We start from the raw sequence: 15215 nt of genomic DNA, 5'->3' as shown, positions 1-15215 counted from the left end.
TCACCCCTCTGAGGGCTGAGTATTCCATAAACAGTTCTGGCCACAGTCTGTGCTTTAGTACTAGCTCTTCAAATGCTTGTAGTCCCTCAACAGACATCACATCTGCCGAAGAGTGGATCCCAACCTCCTCCCAGTCCCTAGCCCTGTATGTTGCCCTCAGCGTTGCACATTCCATCATCACCCATGAGGAAAGGCTGGGAGCGTAAGGTGTGGATCTCGCACCACCACAGGCATATCACCTCCATGTGTGTAAGGAAACTTGCAATAACGTATCATCTGAGATCCTACAGGGAGTGGTGTCTAGTAGTCTGTGTATAAGCCTGTTGCTTGCACGGACGGGCCACAGTTGATCCAAGTGTGTGTATTCTTCCCAGGACTCTAGCCACTCCCAGACCTCCTGTGCTGAATGAAAAATGGACACCCTGTCTCCTTCCAGGACTTTAAGTTTGGTCGGGAATATCAAACTATACTTAAGCCCCATTGGTCTGAGTTTTTGCTTCACTGAGTAATATGAGGCTCTCCATTTCTGTACATCTGCTGTGTAATCTGGAAAGACCATGAATCCATGGTTTTCCACTTGGTAGGGGCCTTTGGTGTGGATTATCTGTAGGATGTTACAGCTGTTACGGTTATTAAATAGCCACATCATTACTGGGGGTGAAGGCGCACCAGATGAGGGCTGTGGGGGGCATTGGAGGAGCCAGCTGCACTGGAAAAAAAGAGGAGGTTTTACCTTCTAGCACCATTTGTGTTAGCCCTGGTTCCATGTATAGGTCCATGCTTGGGCCCTCAATGTTCTCAGGTAGTCCCAACAGTTGGATATTATTGCGGCGTGAGTGGCCCTCCATGTCATCTGCCCTATGCCACAACAGGTCCACCTCTTGTCGTAGTGCCACAATCCATGCCTGCATCGTAAACACTGCAGGTTGTAGTTCCGATATTGTTGTCTCCTGCTTGGCCACCTTCGTCTTAAAGTCCTGATTACTTACAGGTAATCTTTATTACTCCAAGTCCTAGTCTTCTTTGTCACAGCCACAGTTTCCAGTCCTCTTCTTCCAGTATAATTTTAACCACTTCACGTTCTGAGAGCTTGGAATAAAAGAGGCTGTTAGCACGCGGTTCCCTTTTGAGGTGTCTTATTGGGAGGAGCTGATCTTCCTCCTATCATCCAATATCGAAATGTGTAGGAGCGTATAGGAGTGTGAGTTCTGTAGGATAGGATAAATGCTGTTGTCGACTTCGATGTTAAAAAGTAAAAGCAACACCAATCAGCATTTATGAAGATCTTTTGGCGGTTCAAAATGTATTGTCGTTCGTTGCATACGATTACTCAGAATTAGGACCCCTGATCTAGCATATTTCCATACTATGCTAATTAGCATAACGTGCCACACTAATAAGAGTGTCTTCACTGTAATGATGTTTTGCTCAGAAAATGCTGAAATAAATGTTTTACACAAAAAGATGTAGACGTGGAATAACATGTACAAAAGCACATGTATTCGAAATGTTGTGAGTTATGGGAAGCTCTCTTTGGTGGGGTTAAATATATATAACTGGGGAACAGATCTAGCGCCGAATGTCAAAAATACCCTACGTTTTCAACAAGACTCTGCATCAAGACCTTTGTATGGAAGTAGGATACTTTAATTGTTAACGATGCAAAAGTGCTGTTATGTCACGGGAAGGTTTCTAACCCGAGAGACAGTTGGGTGGCGTAAGAAAGCCGTTGAGTGGTCAGAGAGATTTCTTTAGCATAGAAGCAAAAATAAATACTGTCAATTTATACCTTATGCCCTGAAACTGGTCAGTTTTTGCAGCTCCCAGGTGTAATCTTCTGCTGTGCCTTCTTGGCACTGGGCACAATACATACACAGATGAGAAAAAGCCTGTTGCAGCAGCCTTTTAAAGGTACTGCGGGCCATGGAATAAGCTACAACCTTTTGGGAAGGATACGTTAAGCAGGGAGTGTGGCATTTTTCATGTAAGTGGGAAAGCTATTCTATACGCCATTGAATCTAAGGCTGTTGACAAAGTGGGAAAAGTAAATTTATATTTAACCTCTACAAAGGGGTATATTTGATTCTAAGAGCAAACATATTTGAAAGGAATTGGGGAAAATGCTAACACTTAAAGACTGTACAACTAGTTATGCCAATTACTGAAAAGGTAAGTGGAGTTGTTGCTTTGCAAGAGGGTCTCGTCGCCAATATCGCAGAATAATTAGATCCGCTTCCTTTAAAGGGGGGCAGAGGAGAGAGGCTTACATTTAAGCTGTCTCACATCTGACCGTCGCAGAATACAAGATAAGTGAAGAATTGAAAAGTACAAAGAAGAAAAAAAACCCACAGAAAGTAGCATTGCAGATATCTAACAGTACAGTAGGTGGCACTGCATTGCAGCTGAAAAAACACAAAGGCGGTTTACATGTTTTGAAGTACAAGTGCAACCTTTAAGGTGGAGAGAAATTCTACCGCTGATGCCAGATTGATTTTACGGAGTGATGGAGAGTCAATACCTAGGAAATGATTGTGACATGGGATGAGATTTTCTCTAAAAGTATTCATCGAAATGGATGGCCCTCTCAAGAGGTGTGTGGGAGGCGGCTGCTGAACTTAGATGTTACCCAGGATCAAGTACAAATACACCGATTATTTTCCTTGCGCTCCTTTCATAGAATGAGAATACTGACTGACATAACATTCCCTACTGTTGTAAAGGCCTAACTCCCCTATAGACAATTCTCCAAAATAAGACATCGATCACTACCGTGTGTTAACGCATAGTAGCTCCTCGATTAAATAGATTGGTCTGCTGCTGAGCTCACGTCGTTTGCACAAGCTTGGCGGTTCTTTTACACCTGAGCCATGGCATCCCTTCTGCTCTGCCTTCCTACTTGTGGGAATTAAGTGTAATTGTGGGGGATTGCTTTTTTTACAACCAAATTCTATTGTTTTAATAAAACAAAAATACAAACAAATGCACCCTTCCCCCATTCCGACACCGAATCCCAGATTTGAACAAAAGGGAATGAGGGCCACCCTTTCACCCTAAAGAGGCAACATTACTGAGTCCAGAATATGTCCACCGTCAAAACCATATGTTGGCGTGCTCATGCGGGCAACCCCTGGCTCTTCAAGTTTGGAACACCAGTCCATCGTCAAGTGGCAGCTCGTAAGCTTGGCAGTGTATGGTGCGCTCCAGTGATCTGCTGCCTTGCTTACCGAGCAACGTGCCCAAGACCACCAACATTGGCTCCTCCCTGGGTCCCCCAAGGTCCTCTAAGATTCCCAACATCTCTAATTTGGGAGAAAGTTCCACTGGCCTCTTCAACACCTCTGCCAATACCGCACCAAAAGAAGACCAGTATTGTGCAGTAATGAAACACGACCACACTACACGGTAAAAGTCTGTCTCCGGGCCGCACATCGGTTTCACTACAAAGCAGGTCTCCTACCCACCCTCCAGAGATGCGCTGGTGTGAATTAAATGGCATGCAGATAATGGAGTTGGATGTGGCGCAGTCAGGTGGAAATAGCAAGCACTTAGGGCCCACCAGTCCGCATTGTCAAAGGGACCAAATCAGGCCTTCCATTTTTGTTTGAGAAGATAAAATATGTTGGGGGAGTTAAGGACCAGTGTTAGGCCTGGCATCTTTTGGCATGTTTCTCTTGTCTTTTTGCCTTTTGACCTCCTGTTTTTATGGTATGCTGGTCTCTTCTTTTGATGGTTTATTGTCTTTGTGCACTTTACCACTGCTGATTAGGGCTAAAGTGCAAGTGCTCTACGTGTAAATTGTATTAGTGATTGGTTTTCCATGATTGACATATTTGAAGTCCCTAGTAAAGTGCACTGTGGGTGCCCAGGGCCTGTAAATCAAATGCTACTAGTGGGCCTGCAGCACTGACTGTGTCACCCACATGAGTAGCTCTGTAAACATGTCTCAGACCTACCGCTGAAGTGTCTGTGTGTGTAGTTTTGACTTTGCAAGTGGGCCTTCCCTTTTACTACATGTAAGTCACGCCTAAGGTAGGCCCTAGGTAGCCTCATGGGTAGGGTGCAATGCATTTGAAAGGTAGGACATGTTCCTGGGTGTTTTACATGTCCTGATAGTGAAATACTGCCAAATTCATTTTTCAGTATTGCATGGCCAAGAATAACTGACGATCAGCTCACCGCGACTCTTGCCATCGCCTCACCCACCATCGCACTCAACGATGACCCAAACACTGCAGCATGCACCTTCCACAAGTGGATCACAGACTGCGCCAAAACCATAGCTCCCCTCAAAAAGAACAACACCCGCGCAAAGAGAGCCAGCTGGTTCACCCCCGAACTCCAGGAATCAAGACGTATCTGTTGCCACCTTGAGAAAATCTGGAGAAACACTAAAGGGGTCATTGCTGGCGGTATTATCACAGACCGCCAGCCCCCTTCAGACCCCGCCGGCCGAATAATAAACATTATGCTGGGCCGGGACATTGCCGACACACATGGAGCCATCGGCAATGCCGATGTGCGGCGGGTGCAGCGGGCAGTGACCTGCGCAACAGGGCTGTTCACGGGGGCCCCTGGCATGGGCAGTGCAGGGGCTCCCAGCGGGGCCCCGGAGCACCCCTTCCGCCAGCCTTTCCCTTGCGGGTGAAACCATCAGGGAGTGGCTGGCGGAACAAGGGTTCTTTATCTGCAGGGCAGAGCTGCTTGCAGCGCTGCCCTGTTGGATGAAGAGTTCTGCCATCATCAGGCTGCCTGTCCACGGTAGCCTGGGAGTGGTGGAAGGCCACCTGTGGTGGTCCCCACTTCCTTCATCATGTGGTGGTCCAGACCGCAATGCCGGTGATGGTAATTTCCACCGCCACCGGCATGACGGTCTCAACTGCCAAGTTCATAATGAGGGCCTAAATCCCTAGAAGCCCACAGCAACTTCAAAGCTGCCACCACCGCACACCACCAAGTCATCAGAAACATCAGAAAGAAGGCTATCCAAGACAGGATCCCCTCACAAGCACACAACAGCAAGGAACTCTTCAACATCATCAAAGAGTTCGCCCAACCGAACAGCGAGACAACGGACATCCCACCCTCACAGGACCTTTGCATCAGACAACACCTACTTCCACCACAAAATCAAGACCATCTACAACAGTTTCAACAAGGACAACCCATGCGCAGAACCCCACCGTCCAACCACCGACACCAACAAGCCCACAATCTTCACCTGGACACCCCTCTCCACCGAAGATACACTGAAGACCATGAAGTCCATACACTCTGGGCCCCCACGGACCCATGCCCCCAACACGTCTTCAGCAGAGCTGCAGACACAATCGCCCCCAAGCTCCGCCTCACCATCAACTGCTCACTAGCTGCTGCCACCTTCCCCAATGATTAGAAACACGCCGAGATCAGCCCCAACCTCAAGAAACCCTCAGCTGACCCCCACCAACCTCAAAAACTTCAGGCCCATCTCCCTACTTCCTTTTCCTGAAAAGGTCATAGAAAAAGCAGTCAACAGCCAACTCATCACGTTTTTAGAAAGCCACAACATCCTCGACATCTCCCAATCTGGATCCCAATCAGGTCAACCCACAGCACCAAAACAGCCCTCCCGTCCACAACAAATGACATCTGCTGGACAAGGGAGACATGGCGGCACTCATCCTACTTGATCTCTCAGCGGCGTTCGACACAGTCTCCCATCACATCCTGAGAAGAAGACTCCATGAAGCCGGCATTAGAGGCCCTTGACTGGATCCATTCCTTCCTCTCCGGCAGAATGCAATGAGTAAGACTCAGCCCTTTCCTCGCAGAACCCACACCCATCACCTGCGGCGTGCCCCTAAGACCCTCCCTCGGCCCCACGCTGTTCAACGTCTACATGGCCCACCAGCCAACATCGTCAAAAGCTACGGATTAAACATCATCTCCTACGCTGATGACAACCAACTCATCCTCTCCCTCTGCAACTAACCAGGCAAGGCCAGACACAACTTCCACGAGGGCATGAAAGCATTCGCCAACTGGATGAGAGATAGCTGCCTTCAAACCAACACAAACAGGTTCGTGGTACTCATCCTGGGCCCTCAACCCAACGCATGGAGCAAATTCTGGTAGCCACCCACCCTCGGAAACCCCCCCACCCCTGACAGCCAAGCCCGCAACCTCGGAATCATCCTGGACCTCGACCTCAACATGAACCATCAGATCAACTCAGTCACCTCCACTTGCCTCCGCACTCTCTGCCTCCTATGCAAGACCTTCAAATGGATCCCCCTCAAGCATAGAAAGACCATCACACGCCCTCATCACCAGCAGACTGGACTACAACAATGCTCTCTATGCCAGAATCAACAAAAAACTCACCCGCAAATTGCAAAACATCCAGAACGCCTGTGAGATTGATCCTTGACCTACCTTGACACTGCCACATCTCACAACACCTGCGCACACCGCATTGGCTCTCCATCGAGAAAAGAATTGCTTTAAAAATCCTCACCTATTGTCAACACCAGAGCAATACGCGCTCTATTGGCGACAAAAATGCAAAAACCAAGCACTCTCAAAACTAAGTAATTTATGCATTGTGCTGATATGTTGTGGTTTAATCTTTTGCATTGCAGAGTTCAATCCTGAAAACTTATTTTTAATATGCTTACAAATACTGTTCCTTTGCAATTTATTGCTGCAGGTTTTCAGAGTGTGTTAGGGTGTGGCCCCTTTCCAGGGCCTTCCAGAGACTTTTCCTGCAACATGCCTGGGCGTGGTTCTGGGCTGGGCCAAGACTCTATAAAAGAGATCCTGCCCAACTCCCAGTTCTCACTATTCAGAGGTCCCGGTGCAGAGCAGCAGCTTCTTCCTGCGCTCCTGTCCCGGCGGCCTATTTGGGTCTTCCAGTCTTCTTCCCTAATCCTTCATTGGTGATCATTGTTCCAGGCGGTAAGACGGTGGTTGGACTGTCCCGACACCGTTATTTAGAAATTTCATATTCTTGGTTTAAATTCTTAAATGAGTAACAGATTACTTGCGCACTACCATTTCTTGACATTTATATGGTAGTTTACAAATAGGCAGGACGTGCAATTTATTTCATAGAGGTTTGACTTTGTTATACATTGCGCGCTACCATTTCTTGACATTTACATGGTGGCTTAAGAATCGTCAAGATGCGCAATTCGTTTAATTGTACTTTGATCTTGTTATTTATTGTGAGCTGTTATTCCTTGACATTTACATTGTGTTTTATGAATCGGCAAGACGTGCAATTCGATTAATGATGATTTGACTTTGATATTCATTGTGTGCTACCATTTCTTGGAATTTTACATGGTAACACTTGAATTGGCAAGACGCACGATTCTCTCCTCGAGTTTAATTCATGTTGTTTATTGTATGCTACTATTCTAAGATATTTATTATGTAATATTCGAGTTGACAAGTTATGTGATTTGTTTCCTGAATCCATATTGTGTTATTCATGGTGCACAATCCTTTTATGGTGTTTACTAGATATATATATATATATATATATATATATATATATATGCAATATGCGCAATTTGTGTTGAAACATTTTAAGAGTACACAGAAGGCCAGAGTTTCTAGATGCAATATTGTATGGTCCTAGTATACATTCTCAACACAGGATTTATATGACTGGTTTAAAATTTGGTAAGAATGTTTTTTCTGATTCTCATGTAAAGGAAAGTACTTGAATAAGAAAGTTTTCATTTAATTCATCTTGATTCCCCTACAGGTATCCGGCCATCTTGAAACTTAGTCATTTTAAACTTAACTCTTAGATTGTTCATGTTTTCAGAGTGACTAGGCTTAGAATCATAGTCTAGTATTGATTTCAGGAGATATATTTTTCATATTGTGTGTTCTAACATTTTTCTTACTACAGGTCTCCTTCCCAGCTGTTCCCTTCCTAATCCCCTCTTCCCCTCTTGGACTCTCTCAGTCTCTGTGATTTATCTATCAGAGTCTTGGAGCTGTTCAGTGGTGGACGTGTTGGGAACGTGCACAGACCCCGAGGATCTGGTGACTCTGACACCTATGCACAAAAGCCCTCCACAACACCGGACCTGCCTACCTTAACCAGCGACTCAACTTCTATGTGCCCCACAGGACCCTACGCTCAGTCCAGCTCTCTCTCTCAGAAGTATCCCGCATCTGGAAAACTAGAACAGGAGGGCGCTCCTTCTCCTACCTCGCCGCCACCACCTGGAATGCCCTACCCATCTACATCAGACAAACTAGCTCCCTCCCCAGCTTCACGAAGGAACTGAAGACATGGCTTTTTTAATCCACCTCTGGTACTTGCTACAACCCCCGCGCCTTGAGACCCTAACGGGTGAGTAGCTGCACTTTATAAAACTCTGATTGATTGATCTGATTAATTGATCATGGCTTATCTCTCCCATAGGTTAACATGGGGATTGCATTTAAATTCCTCTTAAGTGTAATTTCCTATTGGGAGCAGATAGAGATGTGGAGTTTGCGGTCTCTGAACTCACAATTTAAAAATACTTCTTTTGGTAGAGTTGGTTTTTAGAATGTCTGTTTGAAAATGCCAGTCTTAGACAGTGGGCATTTTCTTGCTTAACCATTCTGTGCCTCTGCTTGACTGTAGAATCCACGTCTGGAGCAGACTGACAGTTGGGCCGTTTGTGAATTCCCTCTAGACAGTGACACAAAGGGAGCTGAGTTGTGTCCTGCATATCCTGACCAGTCTCCTGGGCTAGAATAGGGAAGGAGGAGCTGACACCTGCACCTGAAACGGCTGTGCCTGTCCTCACACAGTGCAGTCTCTGACTCTCTGGAGTGTGTCTGGGGCTTGGCTTGGGCAAGGCAGCATCCTGCGAACAACAGAGACTTTCTTTTGAAGTTTGCCTACTGTACATGTACAGGGTCTTTCATGACAATGTAGCTGGCCCGCGATGCCACAGTCAGCCTGAACTGTTGGATTTGTTGTTCACGACGCTGTGATAGCCCCAGAAGGAGCTATCGACTTCAAGGAACTGTATTTTTAAGTTAATTCTTGCAACATTCATATCTTCATTACTGCATGTTGGATTTTTCTGGTTTTGGTCCTGTTTCACACCGATAAATATAGGCTAATTTTCTAAAACTGGTGTGGTGTCTTTTGGTAGTTTTTGCACTGTATTACTGTGTGTTACGTGCAAATGCTTTACACATTGCTTCTTAGATAAGCCTGACTGCTTGTGCCAAGCTACCAAGGGCATGAGCATGGGTTATCTGAGCCGGGTATCTCCCTTCCCCTGACTAGAGTGAAGGTCCCTACTTGGACAGGGTATAAACTGACTGCCAACTAGAGTCCCCATTTCTAACAACCAGTAATTTATATACTTGTGAAATCTCTCCCTTGCCCAAGCTGATTATACTCTGGGGATTAAGCAGTTCCTCCTAATCAGAGTGGAGTGTGTCACAACAGCAAGTACTTGTGAAACTGTAATTTGGAAAGTGAGAACTTTGCTTGCAAGTCCCTAAATGTGATAATGGATCTTCCCTTATACACATCACTCAAATGGGTAATAGCAGTGATGTTCCATTTCTGGAATCCCTTGAGGTGCGACACCTGGGCAAGTCATTGTCCCCTTCATAATGGGGTTGCATGGGAAAACCCACCACAACTCCCATGGAATGCCTCCCTGGAGCAGAGTAAGGCAATGCAGTGACTTGCGCTGCCTTGCCTCACTTCATATCTATGAGGCCTTTCAAAGTGGCTTTGTTTTGCCTCATAGAAGCGGTTGAGATGTTTGCGCCACCACTGCATCATTAAAAGTGACACAATGGTCATGCAAGCCTCTCTTAAATATGGCCCTATATTTTTAAATATGAAATAAGTCACCTGTAAGTAGGACTTGTATCCCACCAGGTAGGATGCCTAATATTTAAGGGGTACATGCAAGAATTTAATGTTGTCATTTACCTACAGTTACTAGCCCTGAAAATCTATTTTCACCATAAAGGGCTGGAGCTGTCCTATAAGAAAAACTAGACATTTCGTTTAAGTGCCTTCTGAGGAAGCACGTTACACTGTCTGCTCTATTTAGGATAGAAACCGGACGACCCTGGGTTTGAAATATGTGACAGATATCAGCTCAGGAACGACAGCTAGCGAAGGCCGGCCACAAACGTCTGCAGTTATTTATTTAAAAAAAATAAACTACCAGTACAGTTATTTGTTTTTCAAAAATAAACTCCCTCACCGCCAGGTAAAGATATAGAAAGAAAAACACACATACTGGTCTCCCTTTACACTCAGTTATGAGTGGGGAGGCCGCACCCTGGTCCCACGTACAAGTTAATGAAGACTGTGAATCCTCCTCAGCTGTCCTTCACATACCTGGTATATGTCACATACCTCATACCAAGGTCTTCCTGTGTCCACCCTAGGTAAAGCGAATGGTGTTATGTGCTTCCTCATACGGCCCCTACTTGGCCAAGCCATCAAAGAAAGGGTTACACAGATGGAGAACATTTTATTCTGTGGGCCCCCCATGAAAATGTTGGCGGAAAGGGAAGTTGTGATCAGCACGGCGGTGCTAGACTCAGCGCTGCCGTGGCTGATCATGACTTCAACAGCCGCCAACCAGTCGGAATACATGATCCTGGTGGTGGTTGCGGTCCCCTGGGGATCTGACCATCAGGGTCGTAATCTGGCAGTCGGACCACTAGGACTGCAGTGGGCCGACGGCCACTGTGAGTTTGGTGGTTGCAAGACTGCCAAACACATAATTAGGCCATAAGTCAGAAAGCAAACTCTTTGACCCGGACTAACCTGCTTGGTGTATCTGACCTATGCTCCATCGTGGTTGGCCTCAAATTGACTTGGGTTTCAGTCAATCATGAACAGTGACTACTGATTGGTGCTTTTGTTTTTCTTGGTGCTTTTTGCCTTAAATCTTGACAAAAAAAATCATCATATCCCTGGTTCCCCTTACTGAATTGTTATTTTGCTGTCATTTTACCCATCAACATTTTCTCTATTTTTCTAAATTAGTTGTATGAGTTTTACAGTGCGGCATTTTGACTTTTTAACACTTTTGTTACAGCTACATACTTTACACATGTTCCTAAGTTAAGCTGCTGTGTACCAGAGTTAACAGTGGGTTGAGCCCAGGTTTAAATTATTGAAACTGTTTTATCATGACAGGTTTGTAGTCTTATTGCTTTTGGTCGACGCATATCCAACACCATTAATAATACACTTTCTTACAACTGGATCCATCTTCCCAGGGATGGGGACATTTACATTGAAAAAACGTTTTCAAAGCCCCGGGCCTCATTTTTCCAGTTGTGACCTTACAGAACAACTATGCCATCTCAGTCCCATGGAGACACACTTATGTGGGTCAGTCCTGACTACCAGCATTCCATCACACCTTCTTGTTGGATGTCACATTCCAACCAAACTGTGCTCCTGTCCGCTTACAGGTGTGTTCTTTCTTCAATTATGCACCATGCTGATCTCCAATAGCTGTGATTCATAACTCCTATTTGGTGCAGGTCTTATTCTGCTTTCCAAAATATTTCCAAGCCTGTGTTGACCTAGGGCACACCAGGAGCTCACTGCAGACGAGGAGATCCCCAGGTGGCTTAAGACTACACTGTGATTATAGTTGTGGCAGTATGTATTGCCAATCCATTGTTGACAAGGACAGGGTGCAGAACATTTGCTGTGAGTATGGCTTAGGATTGCAATAGGCCAACTTGTAGTTCAAATATTCATAACCATCATCTTCGGTGGCCAGGCAAGGCCTCCAGAGCCTCCAGAGGTTTTGATAAATACCACCCCCTTGGAGTAGTATATTGAACTCATCCGAATAGGCTCTATCTGTACCAGCACAGGGCATTTCATTAATGAAGAAGGCTTAGGCTATCAAGCAGTTCTTCAATTGTTTTGCCCCAGAATGTGAAATTCTTAACTGTAGGAAATACTGATTGATCGCTCATGTCTACCTTGTTCTAAGGTAGCAGTGGTTAACTTTTTGATTACATACCTAACATTTAAGATGGTCTCACGTCTCCACAGTCCCTGCTTAATGTGTCACTATATCTCTCACCCTACTGTTTCTGTTTTTTTTTCTGCTGTTCACTCTTAACATATAGTTGTACAATGAGTTGTTGTTGCTGTAGTTTGGTCCACACTCTAATGATACTTATCTGAACCCATCAATGTAATAAAGAGAGCTGATTCATTACATTTAGGTATTTTTAAAAACTAATATTTATACTGTGATAGGCTATACACAATATTAAGGGAGACAAAACTAAATTAGAACAATCTTGTCCTTTTTCATTATTCGATGAAATAATTAGTTTCCAACAACCTATTAAAAAGTAAGCATGTTAAAATTATTTTGATCATGTTAACTGCTAATCTGTGGGGGCTGCTAAATAACATTTAAACAAAAAATAAGAACATTTAAATGAGTGTGGCACCAAGCACAGTAACTACAAAATAAAACTTTATTTGCACTGCTGTCCATCTACAGTAAAATCTTCAGCGTTTATACCCGATTCTGAACTTTCTTCAAGACCTTTTTCACCAATGCTATTGCCAGTGGCCTTTTGCCAAACACTTTGGCTGGGTTCCCCATTACCAGAAGATATGATGTCTTGTGTCATATAAAGGGAAGTGACATTTATGGTGGAGTCTGCCATAGAACAAGACAGTGATTTAATGCATCCTAGTAGGCCACAAGGACCCCAATCATATAATTTAGTGTTAACTCCATAACTACTGAGTAGAGCCACCAGAAAAAACACATTAACTCAAAGTTTTGTAAACGATGATGGTTGTTTTACTTCCCACAGTATCATCATGCCCCCCTGTCCAAGTTGCTTCACTTCCTTTTCCAAAATGTACTGTTCCTTTCAAGGTAACAGATTTTTCTGATTTGCTTTAGGAAGCCCTGGCCCTCCCTCCTGTCAAAGCTTCCATGTAGTACAATATATAATTTAGTTTCATACCAATATTGTTCTTCTTATATATCATTATCATTGATTTTGTCTCTAGTTCTGTAAATAGGTGTTACAATCAGTGCTTGAAATGGAAAAATTAAAGTGCAGGTACTCTGTGCCAGAGTACCTACTTGTTTCTGAGAAGTGCCGGTACTCTCCAATTAAATGTATTACGTTTTTCTTGAGATGTGCCGGTACTCTTTAAAGCACTGGTTACAATTACTCAGCTGTAACACAGGACATCATTTTTTGTAGTCCCTCATTTGTTTCCTGTCTGTTTTGCTGGTTTTAGGATTAAGACCCAGTGCACTATACCATTGTTAAACAGTAGTATAGCACCTGTACATTCTCCCTAAAATGTGTATTTTGCATTGACCTTACTTAACTGGCTTTCTAACATTCCTGTAAAGCCATGGTAGATAGCACCAAAAAAGCAGCAATGACATGGGAATTAAAAGTCATATATGGAGTCTAGTTTGTATTTACACCACCCATATATATATATATATATATATATATATATATATATATATATATATATATAAACAAATTCTAGCATGTGCACCTCTGGGCTGTGGCTAGGCTGCAGTTTAAAAAGACAACAGTAACGCATGGTAAGAAAAAAATACTCGAAGAAAGCATAGTCTCTGACAAAGTCATAGTTCCTACAGGTCAGCCCGTGGATAGCAGTCTTGTAATGAGAAATCAATGGACCACACCTACATTGCCAGACGACTTCAACTCTCACTCCGCCCCCGGACCTCCTGCACCTTCTTTTTTAGCCATCAGTCCAGCAGCCAATCAACCACTGGACTCAGGCATTCAGAAAACCAGCACTACGAGCACTACGACCACGAAATCCGCAGAGGAAAGGAAAAAGAACAACGATCGGAAAATGAATCTGATGAACTAAAACAAGGTGTAGACATTAACATCTCGTCACCAACATTGTTTACCAAACAACTAGCTGGGTCAAACAAAGGCATGTCTTTTGTTCCCACTCACAATACTAACCTGCTTGAAACTGAAGTGTCCTTCTACAAATTCATGAGGAAACTATGTTTGCAACATTTTTTATAACATTATAACACACACTGATACTCAACAAGAACTATTGTTTAGATAATTTAAGCCCATTTGTTTCTCCAGTTTCGCACACGATTCTGGATACTTTTGAAACATTAGTTAAAACGGATCTACAGCGCCCCAAATTTCAATCTAATACACGTGGGAATTAGACGAGGCGTTAGTCTGGGATTCTGAAAGTTTTGTCCACCGGATCAAAACTCACGTTTCAGACAGCAGACAAAGGCGGAGCTTTGGTCATAATGGATACCAGCTATTACAAGACTAAAGTAATGTTTTGCGGCCACTTGCACCACAACCTTGGAGGAAAACAAATCACTATACTTGACACGATATTACTCCAGCGATTTACTCGACGATATGGTAAAGAAAGCTAAAGGGTTGAACACAATTCCTTACTACAGAGAAAGTCATTTTCTAAATCTGAGAGAAACATTTTCGTGTCCAAATTTTCCATCAAATCACCATCTATTAAGATAATAGTTTGCAAAAGATGGGAACTACTACAAGCAGAACCTGTTTTTAAAGGCATAGTCTATCAAAAACCGTTGTTTGCACACACTTGATCTACACTTTTGAAAGAAATTTTAACATTTACGGTTGTTACCCTCTCTACCGCATGGGCTGGGGCCTGAAAGTGCTACAATTGTATTCACTGCAAAAACGTCATCACTGGCAACACCACCAATTATCCCATCACAGGTCAGAGTGTCAAATTGAACATTCCGTGGATTGGAATTCATCCATCTGATATATTGCACAAAATGCCCTTGCAGCCTGGTATAGATAGAACTCAGCAAAATCCCTGTCACAACAGGAATCCTTTTGGATAATACGCTTTAACACACTAGCTCCACAGGGTCTCAATGACAAATTAGAGTTAGCATGTTTTCTTTGACTGACTCAGCACAGTTACAGCCTTTCCTTCCTACACCCTCCTCACCATGACAACCACCAAGGACACATTTGTTACCCTACACGTGGTTCACTAAAAAGTAGTGACATTCTCGTATATGATATTTTTATTTCTACACCATTTATTTGTTTATCAATTTGACACTTGTATGCAGTGTATGCATTGTATTTGAGTTGGATAAATATTCTTGAGGAGATATACTGATCACAGTATGTCCTACAAC

General features: G+C 44.0%; 1 protein-coding gene and 1 pseudogene across 1 annotated transcript in view; both read right to left on the bottom strand.

The window, feature by feature from the left end:
- Positions 1-3429, bottom strand: part of LOC138245861 (lysosomal-associated transmembrane protein 4A pseudogene) — a 40414-nt pseudogene extending 36985 nt beyond the window's left edge.
- The window catches only part of CA10 (carbonic anhydrase 10), a 683032-nt gene that overhangs the window by 366544 nt on the left and 301273 nt on the right, over positions 1-15215 (bottom strand). The window lies entirely within an intron of this gene.

This window comes from Pleurodeles waltl, chromosome 7 (assembly GCF_031143425.1).
Source record: "Pleurodeles waltl isolate 20211129_DDA chromosome 7, aPleWal1.hap1.20221129, whole genome shotgun sequence".
NCBI classification, from domain to species: Eukaryota; Metazoa; Chordata; class Amphibia; order Caudata; family Salamandridae; genus Pleurodeles; species Pleurodeles waltl.
Note: the sequence above shows the minus strand (reverse complement) of the source record. Positions and strands in the feature narration are given on the sequence as shown.